This window comes from Gopherus flavomarginatus, chromosome 2, assembly GCF_025201925.1.
Source record: "Gopherus flavomarginatus isolate rGopFla2 chromosome 2, rGopFla2.mat.asm, whole genome shotgun sequence".
In the NCBI taxonomy this organism is placed as follows: Eukaryota; Metazoa; Chordata; order Testudines; family Testudinidae; genus Gopherus; species Gopherus flavomarginatus.
The window spans coordinates 2,297,550-2,315,082 of record NC_066618.1 but is presented as its reverse complement, the minus strand read 5'-3'; the positions used below and the strand labels follow the sequence as shown (position 1 = coordinate 2,315,082).

The window sequence follows — 17,533 nt, the reverse complement described above, 5'->3', positions numbered from 1 at the left end:
CCCTGCCCAGGCTGCCCACCCTACGTCACTGTTGCGTGCCTGGATGGCTGGGTGGGATACCAAGGAAAATGCTGCTACTTCTCAGAGACTGAAGGAAACCGGAACAACAGCCAGAGCCACTGCTCTTCCCTCAACGCCTCTCTGCCTTCCATTGATTCCCTGCCGGAGCTGGATTTCATGCTGCGCTATAAAGGGGTCCCTTACCACTGGATTGGCCTCCAAAGGAAACAAGGCGAGGGCCAGCCCTGCAAGTGGACCAACGGCACCATATTCAACAACCTGTTTCTGGTCAGAGGAGAAGGGCAGCGCGTCTACCTGGATGAATATGGGGTCAGCTGCTCCAGGTGCTACTCAGAGGCCAGGTCCAGACTAGAGCTTTAAATCGATTTTAAGAGCTCTAAATCGATTTAAAGCTGTAACCGTCCACACTACAGAGTGCATAAAATCGATTTTAAGGGTCCCTAAAATCGATTTTGGAACTCCATCAAAACGAGAGGAGTAACCCCAAAATCGATTTTTTAAAATCGATTTTATGATAGTGTGGACGGCCATCGAAGTTAATGGCCTCCGGGACGTATCCCATAGTGCTCTAGTGGCCGCTCTACACAGGTAAAGGTACTCTTCTGCTGGCCAGGTAAACAGGAAAAGCCCCGGGAAGTTTGAAATTCCATTTCCTGCTTGCACAGCGTGGAGCTCTCAGCAGCAGAGAGAAGAATGCAGTCTCCTGAAAATAGGAAAAGAGCTCCAGCATGGAGCACACAGGAGTTACTCGATCTGATAGCTGTATGGGGAGAAGAGTCAGTGCTTTCAGAACTGCGCTCGAGCAGACGAAATGAGAAAACCTTTGAAAAAATTTCTAATGCCATGCGGGAGAGGGGACATACCAGGGACTCGTTACAGTGCCTAGTGAAAGTGAAAGAGCTCAGACAGGCATATCAGAAGACCAAAGCAGCAAAGGGCAGGTCAGGCTCTGCCCCCAAAACATGCCGGTTCTACGACGAGCTTAACGCAATATTGGGGAACAGCGCAACGACGAACCCCCCCTTGTCTGTTGATTCAGAGGTGGGTGTCGTGATTCCTGCAACTACGGAAGATTTATTTGATGGCGATGATCAGTATGATGAGGACCAAGAGGAGGAGGCTCCAGCAGAGAGCACAGAGCATTTTATCCCCCCAAACAGCCAGGATCTTTTCCTCACCCTTACTGAGGTTCCCTGCCAGCCATCTCAAGGCAGTACTCCAGAAAATGAAGCTGAGGGACCGTCCTCTGGTGAGTGTAATTTTTTTTACTAAAAGCTTCGGTTTAATGTAAGCCTTTTTACTGGGTGCTTCAAATCACTACCTGTACTTAGAGTCACTGACCAAGTAGATTAAAAACCTTTCCTAAAACAGTGACCCATGAGGTGGTTTTTAGAAAAGTCTCCATTGTAACAGGGCGGATTCATCCTGCTTGTTGGGGGAACGCGAGAGCAAACCGGGGAAGGAGAGTAGCTTCGCCGCGGTTTGCTCTCCCGTTCCCCGAACCACCCAGCAAACCGCAGGCAAGGAGACCTGCTTGTTCGGGGACCGCGAGAGCAAAGCAGGGAAGGAGACCAGCTTCGCCGCGGTTTGCTCTCGCGTTCCCCGAACCACCGAGCAAACCGCAGGCAAGGAGACCTGCTTGTTCGGGGAACGCGAGAGCAAAGCAGGGAAGGAGAGTAGCTTGATTACCAGTACAATCTACTACAGGGATTACTAGCCATTATTAACTTACCATTTTCTCCGGGCACGGTCTGTGTGCTCCCCTGACCTGCGTCTGAGCAGAACTCTCTGTCCTCAGCCACAAGCAATAAGTATTAAAGGAATCCTAAGGTGACCTTGTGGTAAAGTAAAATGTTCAAGGTTCGGTAACAGGCACAGGTCAGTGAGGAGAAAGACTGTATGTATGGTTGTGTGAAATGTGTCTCTTATGATTCTTTTATCACTCTTTCCAAACCCCACCCCCCCACACACAGCTGCACATTTCTCCAGCCTCCCTCTCGCTTCTCATCTACGTGGGGGGGGTATCATAAGAAGACTAAGGAAAAGGAGGACGCGTGAGGACATGTTCACCGAAATTATGGCAGTAACCCGTACAGAGAGAGCTCTGCAGGGAGACTGGAAGCAATTGGTCGCAAAGTACAGGGAGGCTGCCAGTCAACGCGAAGACAGGAGGGACCAACGCGAAGACAGGAGGGACGCCAAAAAATGATGTCAGGTGGCAGGAAGATCAGCGCTGGCGAGCAGCAACTCTGGATCTTCTTCGTGATCAGACTGACATCCTCCGCGATATGCTGCAAGAGCTCTGTGGTTTCAGAATGCCCCTACAGCCCGTGTATAACCTCCCTCAGTACTCACCCTGTCCCACACCTTCCAGAACCAGGCGTGTAAGAACGCGTGGGGGAAGGCTCTCTGCACCAGCCCCCTCCACTGCTGCGGACACTCCAACCAGAAGGCTTTCATTAGATTGAAAAGCCCTTTGTGTCCTGTTTTTTCCCTCCTCTAATGATCCAAACTTCTCCCATGGCACCTTTGCCTATTTTTACTCTCAGGTCATGCTATTAAGGCAGTGTGACTGTAGTTTGGTAATGAACTAAAGCAAGCAGCTTTGGAAAGCTGCACGGAAGCTAGTTATCAGCATCAGGATTTGACAATTGGGGATATGGGTAATAAAGGGAAAACAAAGAAAGCAGCCATACTGTAACCTGGTCCATGAGAATTCTTGTTCTGTCTTCTCTGATGCACTTTCTTCTTTCAAACCTCCCTCCCCCTTCCTCCAAACCTCCCTCGCTCCGTCCCCCATAGAACGCTGAGTTATGAAATTTCATGCACAGTATTGTAACAACAAGCATGATGCTTGATTGATGAAAGGGTCTGATTTTAAATAAAGAACACAATTCTTGTAACAAATAGTAGTAACTTTATTTTCAATAAAAAAGCAGTTAAGGAAGGTTGCAGGTACTGTGCCTAGCAGCAGACGGAAGCAGCTAATGGTGGAGGTAGGTAATAATTGGGAAATACAGAATTATATGTTTCCAATGGACAGCTCTCGCAAGTAACCTAAGCAAGCAATTGAGGAATGCTGCAGGCAAAGTATCTTGCAGCAGCAACACCGCATAGACGGGGAGGGCAGCAATCAATTGAAAGGAAAATCAGCATTCAAACTGTACCCTGGCCCATGAGGAAGCTACTTTTCAGTGCTTCTCTGATGCGCACAGCATCCTGGTGAGATCTTCTAATTGCCCTGGTGTCCGGCTGCGCATAATCAGCGGCCAGGTGGTTTACCTCAGTCTCCCACCCCGCTATAAAGGCCTCCCCCTTGCTCTCACAGAGATTGTGGAGCACACAGCAAGCAGCAATGACAAAGGGGATATTGGTTTGGCTAAGATCTGAGCGAGTAAGAAGCGTTCGCCATCTCGCCTTAAGCCTGCCAAATGCACATTCTACCACCATTCTGCACTTGCTCAGCCTGTAATTAAACAACTCCTGAGCACTGTCAAGGCTGCCTGTGTATGGCTTCATTAGCCAGGGCATCAAGGTGTAGGCTGGGTCCCCAAGGATAACTATAGGCATTTGGACATCTCCAACTGTTATTCTCTGATCAGGGAAGTAGGTCCCTTGCTGCAGCCGTTTAAACAGTGTAGTGCTCCTGAAGACACGTGCGTCGTGAACCCTTCCTGGCCATCCCACGTGGATGTTGGTGAAACGTCCCTTGTGATCCACCAGGGCTTGCAGAACCATCGAAAAGTACCCCTTGCGGTTAATGTACTGGGCACCCTGGTGTTCCGGTGCCAAAATAGGGATGTGGGTTCCATCTATGGCCCCCCCACAGTTAGGGAATCCCATTGCAGCAAAGCCATCCACAATGGCCTGCACGTTTCCCAGAGTCACAACCTTTCGAAGCAGCAGCTTAATGATTGCTTTGGATACTTCCAGCACAGCAGCCCCCACAGTAGATTTGCCCACTCCAAATTGATTCCCGACTGACCGGTAGCTGTCTGGCGTTGCAAGCTTCCATATGGCTATTGCCACTCGCTTTTCCACTGTGAGGGCTGGTCTCATCCTGGTATTATGCCGCTTCAGGACAGGAGAAAGCGAGTCACAAAGTTCAAAGAAAGTGCTCTTACGCATGCGAAAGTTCCGCAGCCACTGCGAATCGTCCCACACCTGCAGGACTATGCGGTCCCACCAGTCAGTGCTTGTTTCCCGTGCCCAAAAGCGGCGCGGAACGGGTAGAACCTCACCCATAACCGTCAGGAGCTCCAACGTGCAGGGGCCCGGGGAGTCAGAAAACTCGTTCTCCAGTTCGTCATCGCTGTCGTCCCCGCATTCAAGCATTCTCTCTTGCATTTCTGCATCATGGGTCAGCAGTGATAGAACGAGAATGCGTGAATTATTTACAGCATTCGCGATCAAGGACAAGAGCAGACCTGGATCCATGCTTGCTGCAAAATGGCGTTTCCCTCACTGCAGCCAGTAAAAACAGCGCGAACTGACTGTGTGCCATTTACAGGAGGGGGGGGGGGCTGTACCCAGAACCACCCAGGACGGGGACTTTGATCCCATCATGCACTGGGCTAGTAACCCATAATTCCAAAGGGCAGGGACCCGTGCAGGAACTGTGGGATAGGTACCCAGAGTGCAACGCTCAGGGAAAAGATGGACGCCAGGGAACATGGACGCTCAACATCGATGTAAGTAGCCCTAGTGTGGACGCGCAAAATCGATTTTATAAAGCCTGCTTTATAAAATCGATTTTAATAACATCGATTTTACCCTGTAGTGTGGACGTGGGCAGAGAGACATTTCATCTGCAAGCGGCCGGACGAGTGCTCTAAAAGGAAGTTTGTCACTACCCACTGAGCCTTTGAGCCTTGCTAAAAAACTCCACCTGAGGACATCATAAAGCCTCCAACCAAGCAAGGTGATGGTGCTAGTAACCTCTCCCTTGCTGCCTCACTGCTGAACAGCTAAGTAAATTAAGACTACGAAATCTCGAAGAATAGCTTGCGGAGGCTAGTCAAAACTACCTGAAAATGAAACTTTCAATGTTCCTTAACCTCTCCTCCTTAATGAACTTGGGGTGGGGATGGGAAAATAATTTTTTTTCTAAATTGTAGCCAATTAGTAGCCTCACTAGTAAACAACCAAATATATACCCACAGGACTTGCCAGAGGCTATTCCAGTAACCAACAATATAACCTGTACCCTAATTCGGTATACCCCTGCTCACACTGCCAATATCTCCGTATCTAAAGATGGCATTCAAGTATATGATCAGCAGCTGTGGTATGAATCCACAGGAAAATCAGCCTTGACGGGATTTAAATGGACTATGTTAAATGCCACTTTGGGAACTATTAGGTTCTCCCTTCCATTAACTGATTTCCAAATTGCTGCTATTTACCCTAACTGTTCCCAAGGGTGTCAAGTATCAGAGGGGTAGCTGTGTTAGTCAGGATCTGTAAAAGCAGCAAAAGAATCCTGTGGCACCTTATAGACTAACAGACATTTTGGAGCATGAGCTTTCGTGTGTGAATACCCACTTCGTCAGATGCATGTAGTGGAAATTTCCAGGGGCAGGTATATATATGCAGGCAAGCTAGAGATAACGAGGTTAGTTCAATCAGGGAGGATAAGGCCCTGTTCTAGCAGTTGAGGTATGAAAACCAAGGGAGGAGAAACTGGTTTTGTAGTTGGCAAGCCATTCACAGTCTTTGTTTAATCCTGAGCTGATGGTGTCAAATTTGCAGATGAACTGAAGCTCAGCAGTTTCTCTTTGAAGTCTGGTCCTGAAGTTTTTTTGCTGCAGGATGGTCACCTTAAGGTCTGCTATAGTGTGGCCAGGGAGGTTGAAGTGTTCTCCTACAGGTTTTTGTATATTGCTATTCCTAATATCTGATTTGTGTCCGTTTATCCTTTTCCGTAGCGACTGTCCAGTTTGGCTGATGTAGATAGCAGAGGGGCATTGCTGGCATATGATGGCGTATATTACATTGGTGGACATGCAGGTGAATGAACCGGTGATGGTGTGGCTGATCTGGTTAGGTCCTGTGATGGTGTCGCTGGTGTAGATATGTGGGCAGAGTTGGCATCGAGGTTTGTTGCATGGATTGGTTCCTGAGCTAGAGTTATTATGGTGCGGTGTGCAGTTACTGGTGAGAATATGTTTCAGGTTGGCAGGCCAGTCCTCGCTCACAGGCAACCTGCCAACCTGAAACATATAAACAAGTGGGCAGGTTGCCAGTCCTCGCCCACAGGCAACCTGCCAACCTGAAACATAAAATAGAGTGGTCTGAGAAATTGTGAGTCCTGATTCTAACTTTGACAATTTGGAGGTTCCACCGAGATGGCAACCATCTTCACTAGGGCTGTGTGATTCCTGACCATTTTTGTAGGATGACCGTGGCAGCCGGCACCTGGGCATTTGGCCCAAGCGGTCCTCCACTAGAGTGGAAAGGTGCACAGCCACAGTGAGGTCTACGCCATCGAACCTGTTGGTTCCCACTCTGTTCTGGTAGGGATCCCAGGATCTGACATCAGGAATCTGGTCAGGTAATTATTTCTGTGTTTTGTCCGGACTGAGGACTGTCCTGTTTCTGTGTCTATCTGTCCTCTTGTGGAGTGTTTTGAGCCTGGGTGCCGTCTCCGTCCGGGGATAGGCCAACCAAGGGGTTCCTGTCCCCGCGGTCTGAGTGAGTGGAATCTGCACAATCGCAGCCGCACCGCACTTTGGGTAAAACCCCTGGTGTGAAAGCAAGGGCAATTGAGGCAGTAGCCTGTGGGCTCCTTTTGTGTGTTGCACTGGGCATCGCTCTGACGAACCCGAATTTCCTTCTTGTGTGATTGGTGTGTGATGTCCTCCTGTATTGGTAACCAGACGTCTAAGTCGGGACAGTTCCCTAAATGAATGCCGGCTCATTTTATGTATTTAGGATGGGTCCAGACTCCTGTAAAAAGGGTCCAGACTCCCTTAAATTTCTGGAAAAATGGTTTAGGCTAACTCAGGGGGATCCCAAAACTCAGCGGCCACTGTTAAAATCTTGGAACAAAGACTGAGTGGACGTCTTAAAGGACAAACTCAGCCAACCTAAAACTAAATTGGCTAAAGGAGAGGTTAATTGTTTCATGCAGTGGTGGCAAGAGGCAAATCATAGGTGGACAAAATCAAAACTCGCCTCTCTCAAATATTCAAATAATAAGTTACAAGCTTTATTAAAAGCCTCCTCTCTCACCACCAGACTGAGCGCTCCCCTTTACCCAGTTCTCCAAACCCCGGATCGATCCAACCCCCTTCATACTCCCATCTCATTGTAAAAAGGACAAAAAGCCCCTTGTTCTGTTCCCCTTTGTTGTCTGCCTCAAAAACTGATTCTTTAGTGTTCCACTACCAATTCAGTAAGGGGGGGGGGGGGGGGGGGGGGCGGGGGGGTCCTCAACTAGCCCCCACCCTTCCTGGTCCCTTTTCTTGAACATTTCTTTCAAAATTGTGAAATGACCACAGTATCACTCACAAACGGTTCATTGGAAAAAAAAAAAAAGCAGGATCGGGCCCAGACAAGCAGGCAAGTAACAGATAAACAAACTGAAAAACAGGTTGAAAGCCCTAAGGTAATAGTGTCAGGAGTAAGAAAAGCAGTAAGTGCAGGCATGAACCCCTGGAACAATACTTAAAATGGTGAAATCTGAGGTGATAAAGGTGTCATTTTGGGACATAAACAAGTGATTTAAGAAAAGAGAGTGAAAAGTTAACTCTGCAGAGGCTGAAGAGAATTAAGCTGTTAAACTTTGTGGAAAATGTTAAAAAGGACCATGTTAAAGAGAAAGAATTCTTGGTTTCTTTGCAACCATTCTGAAGGGAAAATGGGCCCTTTTCCAGAAGAATGCCTGTAAATAATCCATATATCTATATCTATATATACAGCTATGTAAAAACAAAGCAGTGTAAAGAAATGTTAAGGAAAAGAATATGTGTATGTATCTATTTGTCTGTGAAAATATGTAACGTTCTAAGAATCTAAACCAACACTTCTGGTTTGTAAAACTCCTGTTTTCTAGGTGTGAGATAAATTGGTTTTGTTTTTGTTTTTAATGCCACTAAAAATTCATTTGACTCTTTAATTCGAAGTTGCAAAACTGACAGACCTTTTTGCAAGACCCAGGTAATTAGTGCTGTTTGGCTTTGGGATTTAGCATTTAACCCTTAAGGGGTAACTTGATGCTTTACAAAAAAATTAAAATTTTTTAAATAAAGACCAAGTCATGGCTGCAATAGGGCAGTCAAAATCAGGAGAATAGGGAGAGATTCTGAAGTCTTTTTGTTTGTTTGGGTTTTTTTTGTAACAATAGCAGATAAAAGCTGTAATGAAGGAATAAGAAATTAACAGTGACCCTCTGAAGCAACAGCAGAGGTGAAGTTCACAAAACAAAAAGAAGCAATGTTAAAAACACTGAGCCTTAAAATGGCTCTGTGTAATCAGACTATCACTTTTATAAGAGTACATGAAAACTCTGTAAGAACAAAACAAACAGTTACACCTTATGTAAAAATAAATATGGCTAATATTTTTAAAATGTTATAGTATAGAAAGAATGTGCATTTTCCCTAGGACGTGTGCAGTGTATATTGTAGAAACGGGTAAAAAAAAATGCAAATGAAACGTGCTGTTGAATTAAAATCCTATTAGGGCTCCAAAAAAAGCCGCAATAGGCTGTGTTTTCTTTTTCAGATCCCTGTGTGTTAAGAGTCTCTGAGCTCTGCTGATGGCTTTGATTCCAAAAGCCAAGCCTGTGTTGATGCAAATTACCTAACTGATAAAGAAAGGTAAGAACTGCCAGCACAAAAGAAGCTGCAAATAAAGAACGTACCTGGTCAGCAAACAAACTGCCTACATAAAAGGCATGGTATAACAAGATACCTTTAATAGATTTGATGCTAATGTTATTGTTAATATTAAACATTAAAATAAATTTAATGTTAGTAAGTACCCCTGTAACAACTTATAGTGTGTATGATTTTTGGAAAAATCCTTTAAAGTAATATGGTAAGGATGCTTCTCAGCTATTACCTGTGAATAAACTTAAAGCTTAACACAGCAGGAAAAACATTACAAACTTGGTATGCTATATAAGAGGAAAAACTTGAGGTACACCACCTCATGAATTTAATAGCTAAACAGTGGAATAATTTCCGCATAACCCTTAAAAAGTAGAAGCCATTAAAACCTGGCCTGCCTATAAAACAAACAACAACAACAACAACAAAACACAAGAAAATATGGGGGTAATTCCTCTGTTTTGCCTGCAATCAGCAAGGGTATTTGTAAAAGAAAGGAATCTTTTAAGTAATAATCAATGCCACCCCAAAAGGGGTAGAAAAATGTTCTTTTTGTCTTTCAGATAATCCAAAGTACTGTATAATGGGCCATGCGTATGTGTTAATTCTTGGGGAAAAGTGTTTAAAAAGTGTTAGCAACCCACCAGAAGACAACTGTAAATGTAATGTAAGTACTGTGTTTACCAATAATCACATTTACTATTTGCCACAACAACAACAACAACAGAGTCTCAGCTTACTGTAAGCACTGATTTAGCTCAGTTCTCTATCAATCTTGGCATTGAATGGCAAATAGTTACCAATCATCTGTTAAAAAGTAAAAAGGTAACATAGTTCCTAAAAAAAAAAAAAATGTGGAAAACTGGACCATTCATATTATACACACAAATGGGGACATGTTAAGAATTGCCGCTACAGAAAAACATAACAGCCTACCATTGGTATAACATATTTTCTGGATGGTCTCCCACAACTACTGGCATACTAATGTTACTACCCCTAATTGTGTTTTTGGTTTTAAATTGTATGTGTTTAATTGGACCTGAAACACCTCAGAGATGCCGACCACAAGTGAGACATGGAAAGAAAACAAAAAGAAATAGAAATAAGAGAAAAAGAGGTGGAGCTGAGAGAAAGAGAAGAAAAAATCAAAGAGGAAGCCTACAAAAGAGAACAAGCAGCCAAAGACGCAAACCACAGAAGAAAAATAGAGTTCCAAAGGGAGGCACACCAGCAGGCCATGGAATTAGCAAAAACTAAACAGAATGACACAGCCAATCCTACTAACCCTTCGCCAGTTATTGTTCCACATCCCAAAAAATTTCATACTTACAAGACAGGTGATGACACTGAAGCCTTCTTAGAAAATTTTGAAAGAACCTGCCATGGATACAGCGTCTCTGAAACCCAGTACATGATAGAGCTGAGGCCGCTGCTCAGTGGACCCTTAGCAGAGGTGGCGGCTGAAATGCCTAAGGAGAACATGAACGATTATAAACTTTTTCAAACCAAGGCCAGATACAGAATGGGGATAACACCTGAGCATGCCCGTCGGTGGTTCAGAGCCCTAAGGTGGAAACCAGATGTGTCATTTCACCGACACGCCTACCACATTGGAAAGAATTATGAGGCCTGGATATCAGGAACAAAGGTTAACAATATGGACGAGCTGCACCTCCTGATACAAATGGAGCCGTTCTTAGATGGTGTTCCTGAGGAAATAGAAAGGTACATGCTAGATGGGAAACTCAAAACGGTAACCGAGGCAGGGGAGATTGGAGCCAAATGGATGGAAGTGGCAGAAAAGAAAAAAGCTACTGTCAAGGGGAGCGAATACCCCAGGGGGCACACCGACAATAAACCCTACAACCGAGGGCAGCCCAAGACCCCACCTACAACCCAAGGAAATCCACAGACACCTTATTCTCCCACCTCACCAGTCTCCAGTAACCCATCTCGGCCCAGTGACCAGTCAGCTGGACGATGCTTTAAATGTAATGAACTGGGACATATAAAGGCCAGCTGCCCCAAGAACCCCAACCGAGTGCAGTTCATTACACCACCATCACACCAAAGATCCCCAGGCCCAGATGCCTCTCAAATACCCTTGGAGCGAAGGGAAATTTTGAGAGTCGGCGGAAAGAAGGCTACCACGTGGAGAGACACGGGGACACTAGTTGGATACTTAGTTGGAACCACAGGTAAAAGAGACATTAACCCTTAACTACCTGTTTATGACACACCTCCCAAATCGCAGACAGTGGGGGAACCTCACTGGCTTTGATTTCTTCCTAGAACTTTAGAATAAACAGATTAATACAACCCATGCACCTTTACATATACTACTAAGTATGTAAACTAGAAGACTTTCTACATTTCAAGGACAAATTTTAACTAGTGGATTTTGGGATGGAGGATGGAGATTCCACCACCTCCTTAGGTAACCATTTCCAGTGCTTCACCACTCTCCTAGTGAAATAGTGTTTCCTGATATCCAACCTAAACTTCCCCCACTGCAATTTGAGACCATTGTTCCTTGTACTGTCATCTGCCACCACTGAGAACAGCCTAGATCCATCCTCTTTGGAACCCCCTTTCAGGTAGTTGAAAGCAGCTATCAAAATCCCCCCTCATTCTTCTCTTTTACAGACTAAACAATCCCAGTTCCCTCAGCCTCTCCTCATAAGTTATGTGCCCCAGCCCCCTAATCATTTTCATTGCCCTCGGCTGGACTCTTTCCAATTTGTCCACATTCCTTCTGTAGTGGGGGGACCAAAACTGGACACAGTACTCCAGATGAGGCCTCACCAATGTCGAATAGAGGGGAATGATCAAGTCCCTCAGTCTGCTGGCAATGCTCCTACTTATACAGCCCAAAATGCTATTAGCCTTCTTGGCAACAAGGGCACACTGTTGACTCATATCCAGCTTCTCATCCACTGTAACCCCTAGGTCCTTTTCTGCAGAACTGTTTCCTAGCCATTCAGTCCCTAGTCTGTAGCAGTGCATGGGATTCTTCTGTCCTAAGTGCAGGACTCTGCACTTGTCCCTGTTGAATCTCATCAGGTTTCTTTTGGCCCAATCCTCTAATTTGTCTAGGTCCCTCTGTATCCTATCCCTACCCTCCAGCGTATCTACCACTCCTCCCAGTTTAGTGTCATCTGCAGACTTGCTGAGGGTGCAGTCCATGCCATCCTCCAGATCGTTAATAAAGATATTGAACAAAACTGGCCCCAAGACCGACCCTTGGGGCCACTCCGCTTGATACCAGCTGCCAACTAGACATGGAGCCGTTGATCACTACCTGTTGAGCTTGATGATCTAGCCAGCTTTCTATCCACCTTATAGTCCATTCATCCAGCCCATACTTCTTTAACTTGCTGGCCCTACATTTCTTTGCTGATCGCAAATAGCTGCAAAACCTAGTGGAAGACGTGTCTTGCCTTCCCCTCCAGTGACTGGTCAGATTTTCAGAAGCATTGAGCACTCACAGCTGCAACCGGAGTCGATGGGAACTGCACTCAAACATGTAAAGTTCTATAAAACTGCTAAAAGCTCTGAAAAATAATCAGGCCCTGGGCTTCTTAAGTTGGGCTCCTAAATTAGTGGATGTTTTTGACAATTTTGTCCTTACTCTGTGCCTCAGTTCCTCCTCTAAAATAGGGATATTAACACTTTTCTACTTCACAGGAGTGATGTGAAGAAAAGTGTATTAATGTTGTTGAAGCACTTAGATATTACTGCTGTCAAAAAACAGAGTTCTCACTCTCTTTTGGGTGCAGCAAATCAGATACTTTATTATTTCTAGCAATTGCCTGGAGGGAGAGACCTAAGCATGTCTTTCTACAGGTAAACAATTACAGCAAGCATTTATACCTTTGTTACAGACAATAATGAGCAACAGCTGCATTTTGTTTATACCTAGGTCATCCTGATAACTTATTTTTCACATCTATTTAGACTCTACATTCCATATTTATCTACACAAGGTCACAACAACTTCTCACACAATTCTTTACCACTCACCTCACACAATCCTCAGTTCTACAAATCTCGCATTATTAGGGTTACAGCTAGCCTGACTCTTGCTAACAGAAGGACTGTTTGCATTGGAATCCCCTTCAAATTCCTGTCAGTTCTTTCTCTACTTCCACATTGTGATGGGCAGCCAGGAGGAAATTAACAGTTCTGGATTCAATTCAGGGTTTGAATAGTGTACGTACATAAGCCCTGGGGCCACATATTGAATATGTAATGTAAACAGAGTCTGGATGAGCTCTCCCCTGAAATCTAGTGGTGAGCTGTGGAAAAAGACTTCAGAAGCTGATCTAATTTGCATGGACACACCCACCCTGCCTAGGTGCTCAGCATGATGGAACTGCTTGCCCAAATGATCCCTTGTGGCTGGTGTTGAATCCCCAGTCTCCTTGTTATTGGGGCAGGAGTAGTAAAGGGTTGTTATCATTGTTGTGTGAACTGAGGGCGGCATGACTACCTGGCATACCACAATGGAGGGACTCACCCTTAACTGAACAGCACTCACTAGGCAGGGGACATGGGTTTCAATGCCTGCTGAGTTGACTGAAGGTGGGGACAAGTAGGGGGGGGGGGGAGACTTTTCAAGGGTTCTAGACACCATTTGATCCCTTTCTTCATAGTATTACAAAAGAGCTAATTTAGACTTAATTGAGTCTTGTTACATACTGCAGAGCTAAAATCACTGATACCTCAGTCTAAGTATTAGATGTACTTTGGGATATTGTCTCTATTATGAAAAGACTGCCCAATGTGCTCTAGCAGTGAGGCTCCCCCACTAACAGCTGAAATCACTGAGAGATGTGTTCGGTGGGATGGGGGCTGAAGACATCTTGGTGGGCAGGTAGCTGGTGGAGAGGTATAGCAATTGGCCATTAGGGTGACAAGCAAGTGCCTGGCAGTATAGCATGCAAGGTGGCTCCTTATGCACCCACCACCCCCACATTCCACACAAGATGGGAAGTGAATTCTGCGGATGAATCTCTGAACTTTGGGGCTGCACTGGCCAAGGACAGCAACTGTGACTGGAGTACAGAGAATGGACGGGCACGTTAAAGGGACTTTTGGGTTGCTGGACTTAAGACCCTGAGGGGAAAAGGACACTGCCCAACTTACTTGGGGGTGGGTCTTTTGCTCATGGTTTGTATTTATGAGCCATAGTTGTGGTGTTTTCCAAAATTAATGCTGAGTTAATTCCCTCCTTTTATTAAAAGGGTTTTGCTACACTCAGACTCTGTGCTTGCGAGAAGGGAAGTATTGCCTCTTAGAGGTGCCTGGGGGGTGGTGTGTAATTGTTACTGGGTCGGGGCTTGATCTAGTTCTGTATTGTATTGTTGAAAGGAACCCCTAGATAATGAACCTGGCCCTTATTGCTGCTAACTTCACCTGGCAGAAGGGTTACAGTAGTATAAAAATAAATATTGGATCATAACCATTCAGATGAGAACCACTCCAACTGTGCATTGAACGAGGAGTTCTGTAGAAAAGATAATGTTTGATCATGTAATTAAAGATGGTGTCCTAATATATAAAGTCAGGTGGAGAAGGGGACAAGTTTTCTTTGGAGCCCTAGAAGGGGCTAGTCCTTGAATAGACCCTGAGATGGGACTGAAGACCCCGCCAGAGAGGACCAACCATTTGTTGGGCTGTGTCACCTCAGCAGAGGTTTATTTGCTTCACATACAGACGGTGTGTGATTCAGCCAGAGGGCTGAGTCTCAAAAACCTACCGCAAAACAGATTTTTAATCTTAGTTATTTCATAACGTTTGGCTGCTTGGCTTTGCAGCCTTCACATTCTTAATGTAAAAGATTTGTTTAATGTAAGTGTATAGATATTGTACTGGAGAAGGAGCTAGTACAGTCTGTTACATGCTTTGGGATCCACTTGGATAATAACTGCATGTACACGTAACAATCTCATTATCAGCTGCTGAAACTGCCCTAAGTGCAGCAGGCTACAGTAAAAATGTCATTTTAATCATGCAGAGCAATCATTGTGTATTTGTTAGACTTTTAAATGTATGTTAATCTATTTTTATTCTCATACAGACACAGTGAGTGAAGCATGTTACCAGATCAGACACTTTGTTCAGGGACATTCAGCTCGTATTTCAATGTTAGAAAATGTCTTGCAGTTACAGAACAGAAAGGTTTCTTACCCTCTCTGCCATTTACCATGTGTCTGTCTGTACTATTCTAGGCATCACTTTATGGAACCTGGAGACACTTCAAAATCATGTAGACACAAAACCACAATCCAAGACTGAATTTCAGATTATTGCATCTGACACCACTGATGACAAGGCCTCTGCCCTCAATGTCACAGCATCGCTGTAGGCCAGTTTCCTGTCTGGTCTGGTAGAAGTGAATGGAGCTGCAGAATATTTAAGTGATACCAAGACATCAAAACATCAAGCCCGTGTTTCTCTCCAGTACTCAGCTACAACACAGTTTAAGCAGCTGACTATGAGCCATTTAGAGCACCATAATATCTCCTACCCTGATGTGTTTGAAGAACACACGGCCACCCACGTGGTCATGGCTGTGCTATATGGGGCGCAGGCTGTTTTTGTCTTTGATCAGGACATTTCTTCATCTGAGAACATACAAGACATACAGGGAAAACTCCAGATTATCATAAAAAAGATACCCCAGGTTTCTATTGAAGGGGAAGGAGATCTCACAATGGATGACATGGAGAAAGCACAAGCTGAGAAACTTAGTTGTAAGTTTTATGGTGATTTTGCTCTTGAGAACAATCCAGTTACTTACCAAGATGCCATGAAAACATACTCCATCCTCCCCAAACTACTGGGTGAGAATGAGAAGAAGGCTGTACCAGTGACAGTCTGGCTGTATCCACTGATCAAGCTGAATTCCAGAGCTGCTCAGCTGGTGCGTGAGATCAGCACAAAACTCATCTTTGATGTACAAACTGCTCTGGACCAACTGACAGGATTAGACGTGTGATGTAATGATGCGGTGAAGAAACAGATTGCCACAAAATTCCCTGAAATCCAGAGGACAATCCAGCAATTCAATGATCTGTGTAAGCAACACAGACAGACTTTTCAGACACAACTAGCAGGACTCTTACCATCTATCTGTGGAAGTGGAAAAGAGGAAAACATCCTGGTGGACATTTTAACTGGCAACGATCACTCTCCATTCAATACCCTGAAACTCAGTGAATTTCTAGGTACAAAGGAGGAAGAGATGGATTATGTGACACAACTTAGAGCCCTAAGCAAGGCAGGAGTGGTGCCCTCCCAGAGAGAACGAGATAAAATAGTTTTTGACCCCGGGCTTCACTTTGTCGTTTCTTTTACATTCACCTCACTGCATGAAGAGGAGCCGTATTTGTCAGATTTAAAAGAATGGCTTCAGGCCCAGTTTATAAAGGAAACTCATGATCCTGCATCAGCCATTTCTGTCGCTGATAAACCAAAATCCAAAGCATGGTTTGAGGAAAATGAAATAAAGAAAAAAGCTCGAAGAACTGCAGAGTCCCTTTCACATTTTGTCAGTGTCAACAAATCTAATGGGATGACTCGGTTCATTGTGGTGTCTGTTCCAGACAAGGACAATCCAGGCACTGTCATTTACCTGTATGAGGATGGAGAGCTGGTCAGCACCAACTTTGAGCCTGCATCAAAGCCTCTTCCTCCCCTGATTGATGGAATCAGACATGACCGTGTGCAGCTCACGTTTAACCCAGCAGCCTATGGCAGGGCTGCGATATCCGGCTATCGGGCAGAGTACAGAATTGTAGGGCAGGAGAACTGGGCAGGTGTGGATGTAAATAACACACAAATGACATTCACAGTAACAGGACTACATGCAAACACTGAGTACCAGTTCCGATATGCTGCAGTGAGCAAACCAGGGCTCAGCGAGACCAGCGACGGGAGTGATCCTGTGAAAACTCTTCCCTCTACCTGCCCTCCTGGGAAGCTTGTAGCAACTGCTGTAGATTCATTTGCCATCACCCTCATTTGGGAGAGTCCAACTGTCATTGGAGATGGAGTCAATATAAGGGAGTATAAGGTGGAATATAAGGAGGAAGCAGGAGCTATATGTCATGAGGGGAAAGAGAAATGGCTGGAACGAAGGACAGGAGAGAGAACTGAATCTTGTACCATTGATGGACTGAGACCTGAGATGCCCTACGGATTCTGACTGGTGGCTGTGTACGCGGGTGTAAAAATTACACTGGACTGACGGGTCTGGTCAAGTTAAGGTTCCAACCTGGTTTCTGCGAAAAGTTTCATTCCTCTAAGTGCTCTAAAATCATCATGGTTACTCTGATTGCCATGAAATTTGGTGTGCCTCAAGGGGCACTGGCTAGGGTCAGTGATCCAAATTTGGAGTCATTTGACCAAAGGATTCGCAAGATGCAACACCCCCTCATTGTCCCCCCAATTTTCTAGAGGTTGAATGTTTTATCCATGTGGTTTTGCCCAGACCTGGGGATCAAGCCATGGCTCCGACCCTGGCACAAGGGTCTCACTCACTTGAGGGTAACCCCCAGAGAGTAAATGGCGCCCCATGCTCTTTGAGGGAGCACAATTCTGAACATTATCAGGTAAATAATATTGTTTGTTAACTAAGTGGATCATACTGAGCATATGTGGACAGAGGA

The 17,533-nt window shown here is 45.1% G+C and overlaps 1 pseudogene; it reads left to right on the top strand.

Moving 5' to 3' along the window:
* Positions 1 to 9,913: 9,913 nt before the first annotated feature.
* Positions 9,914 to 17,070, top strand: LOC127045996 (stonustoxin subunit alpha-like; annotated as a pseudogene).
* Positions 17,071 to 17,533: the final 463 nt, after the last annotated feature.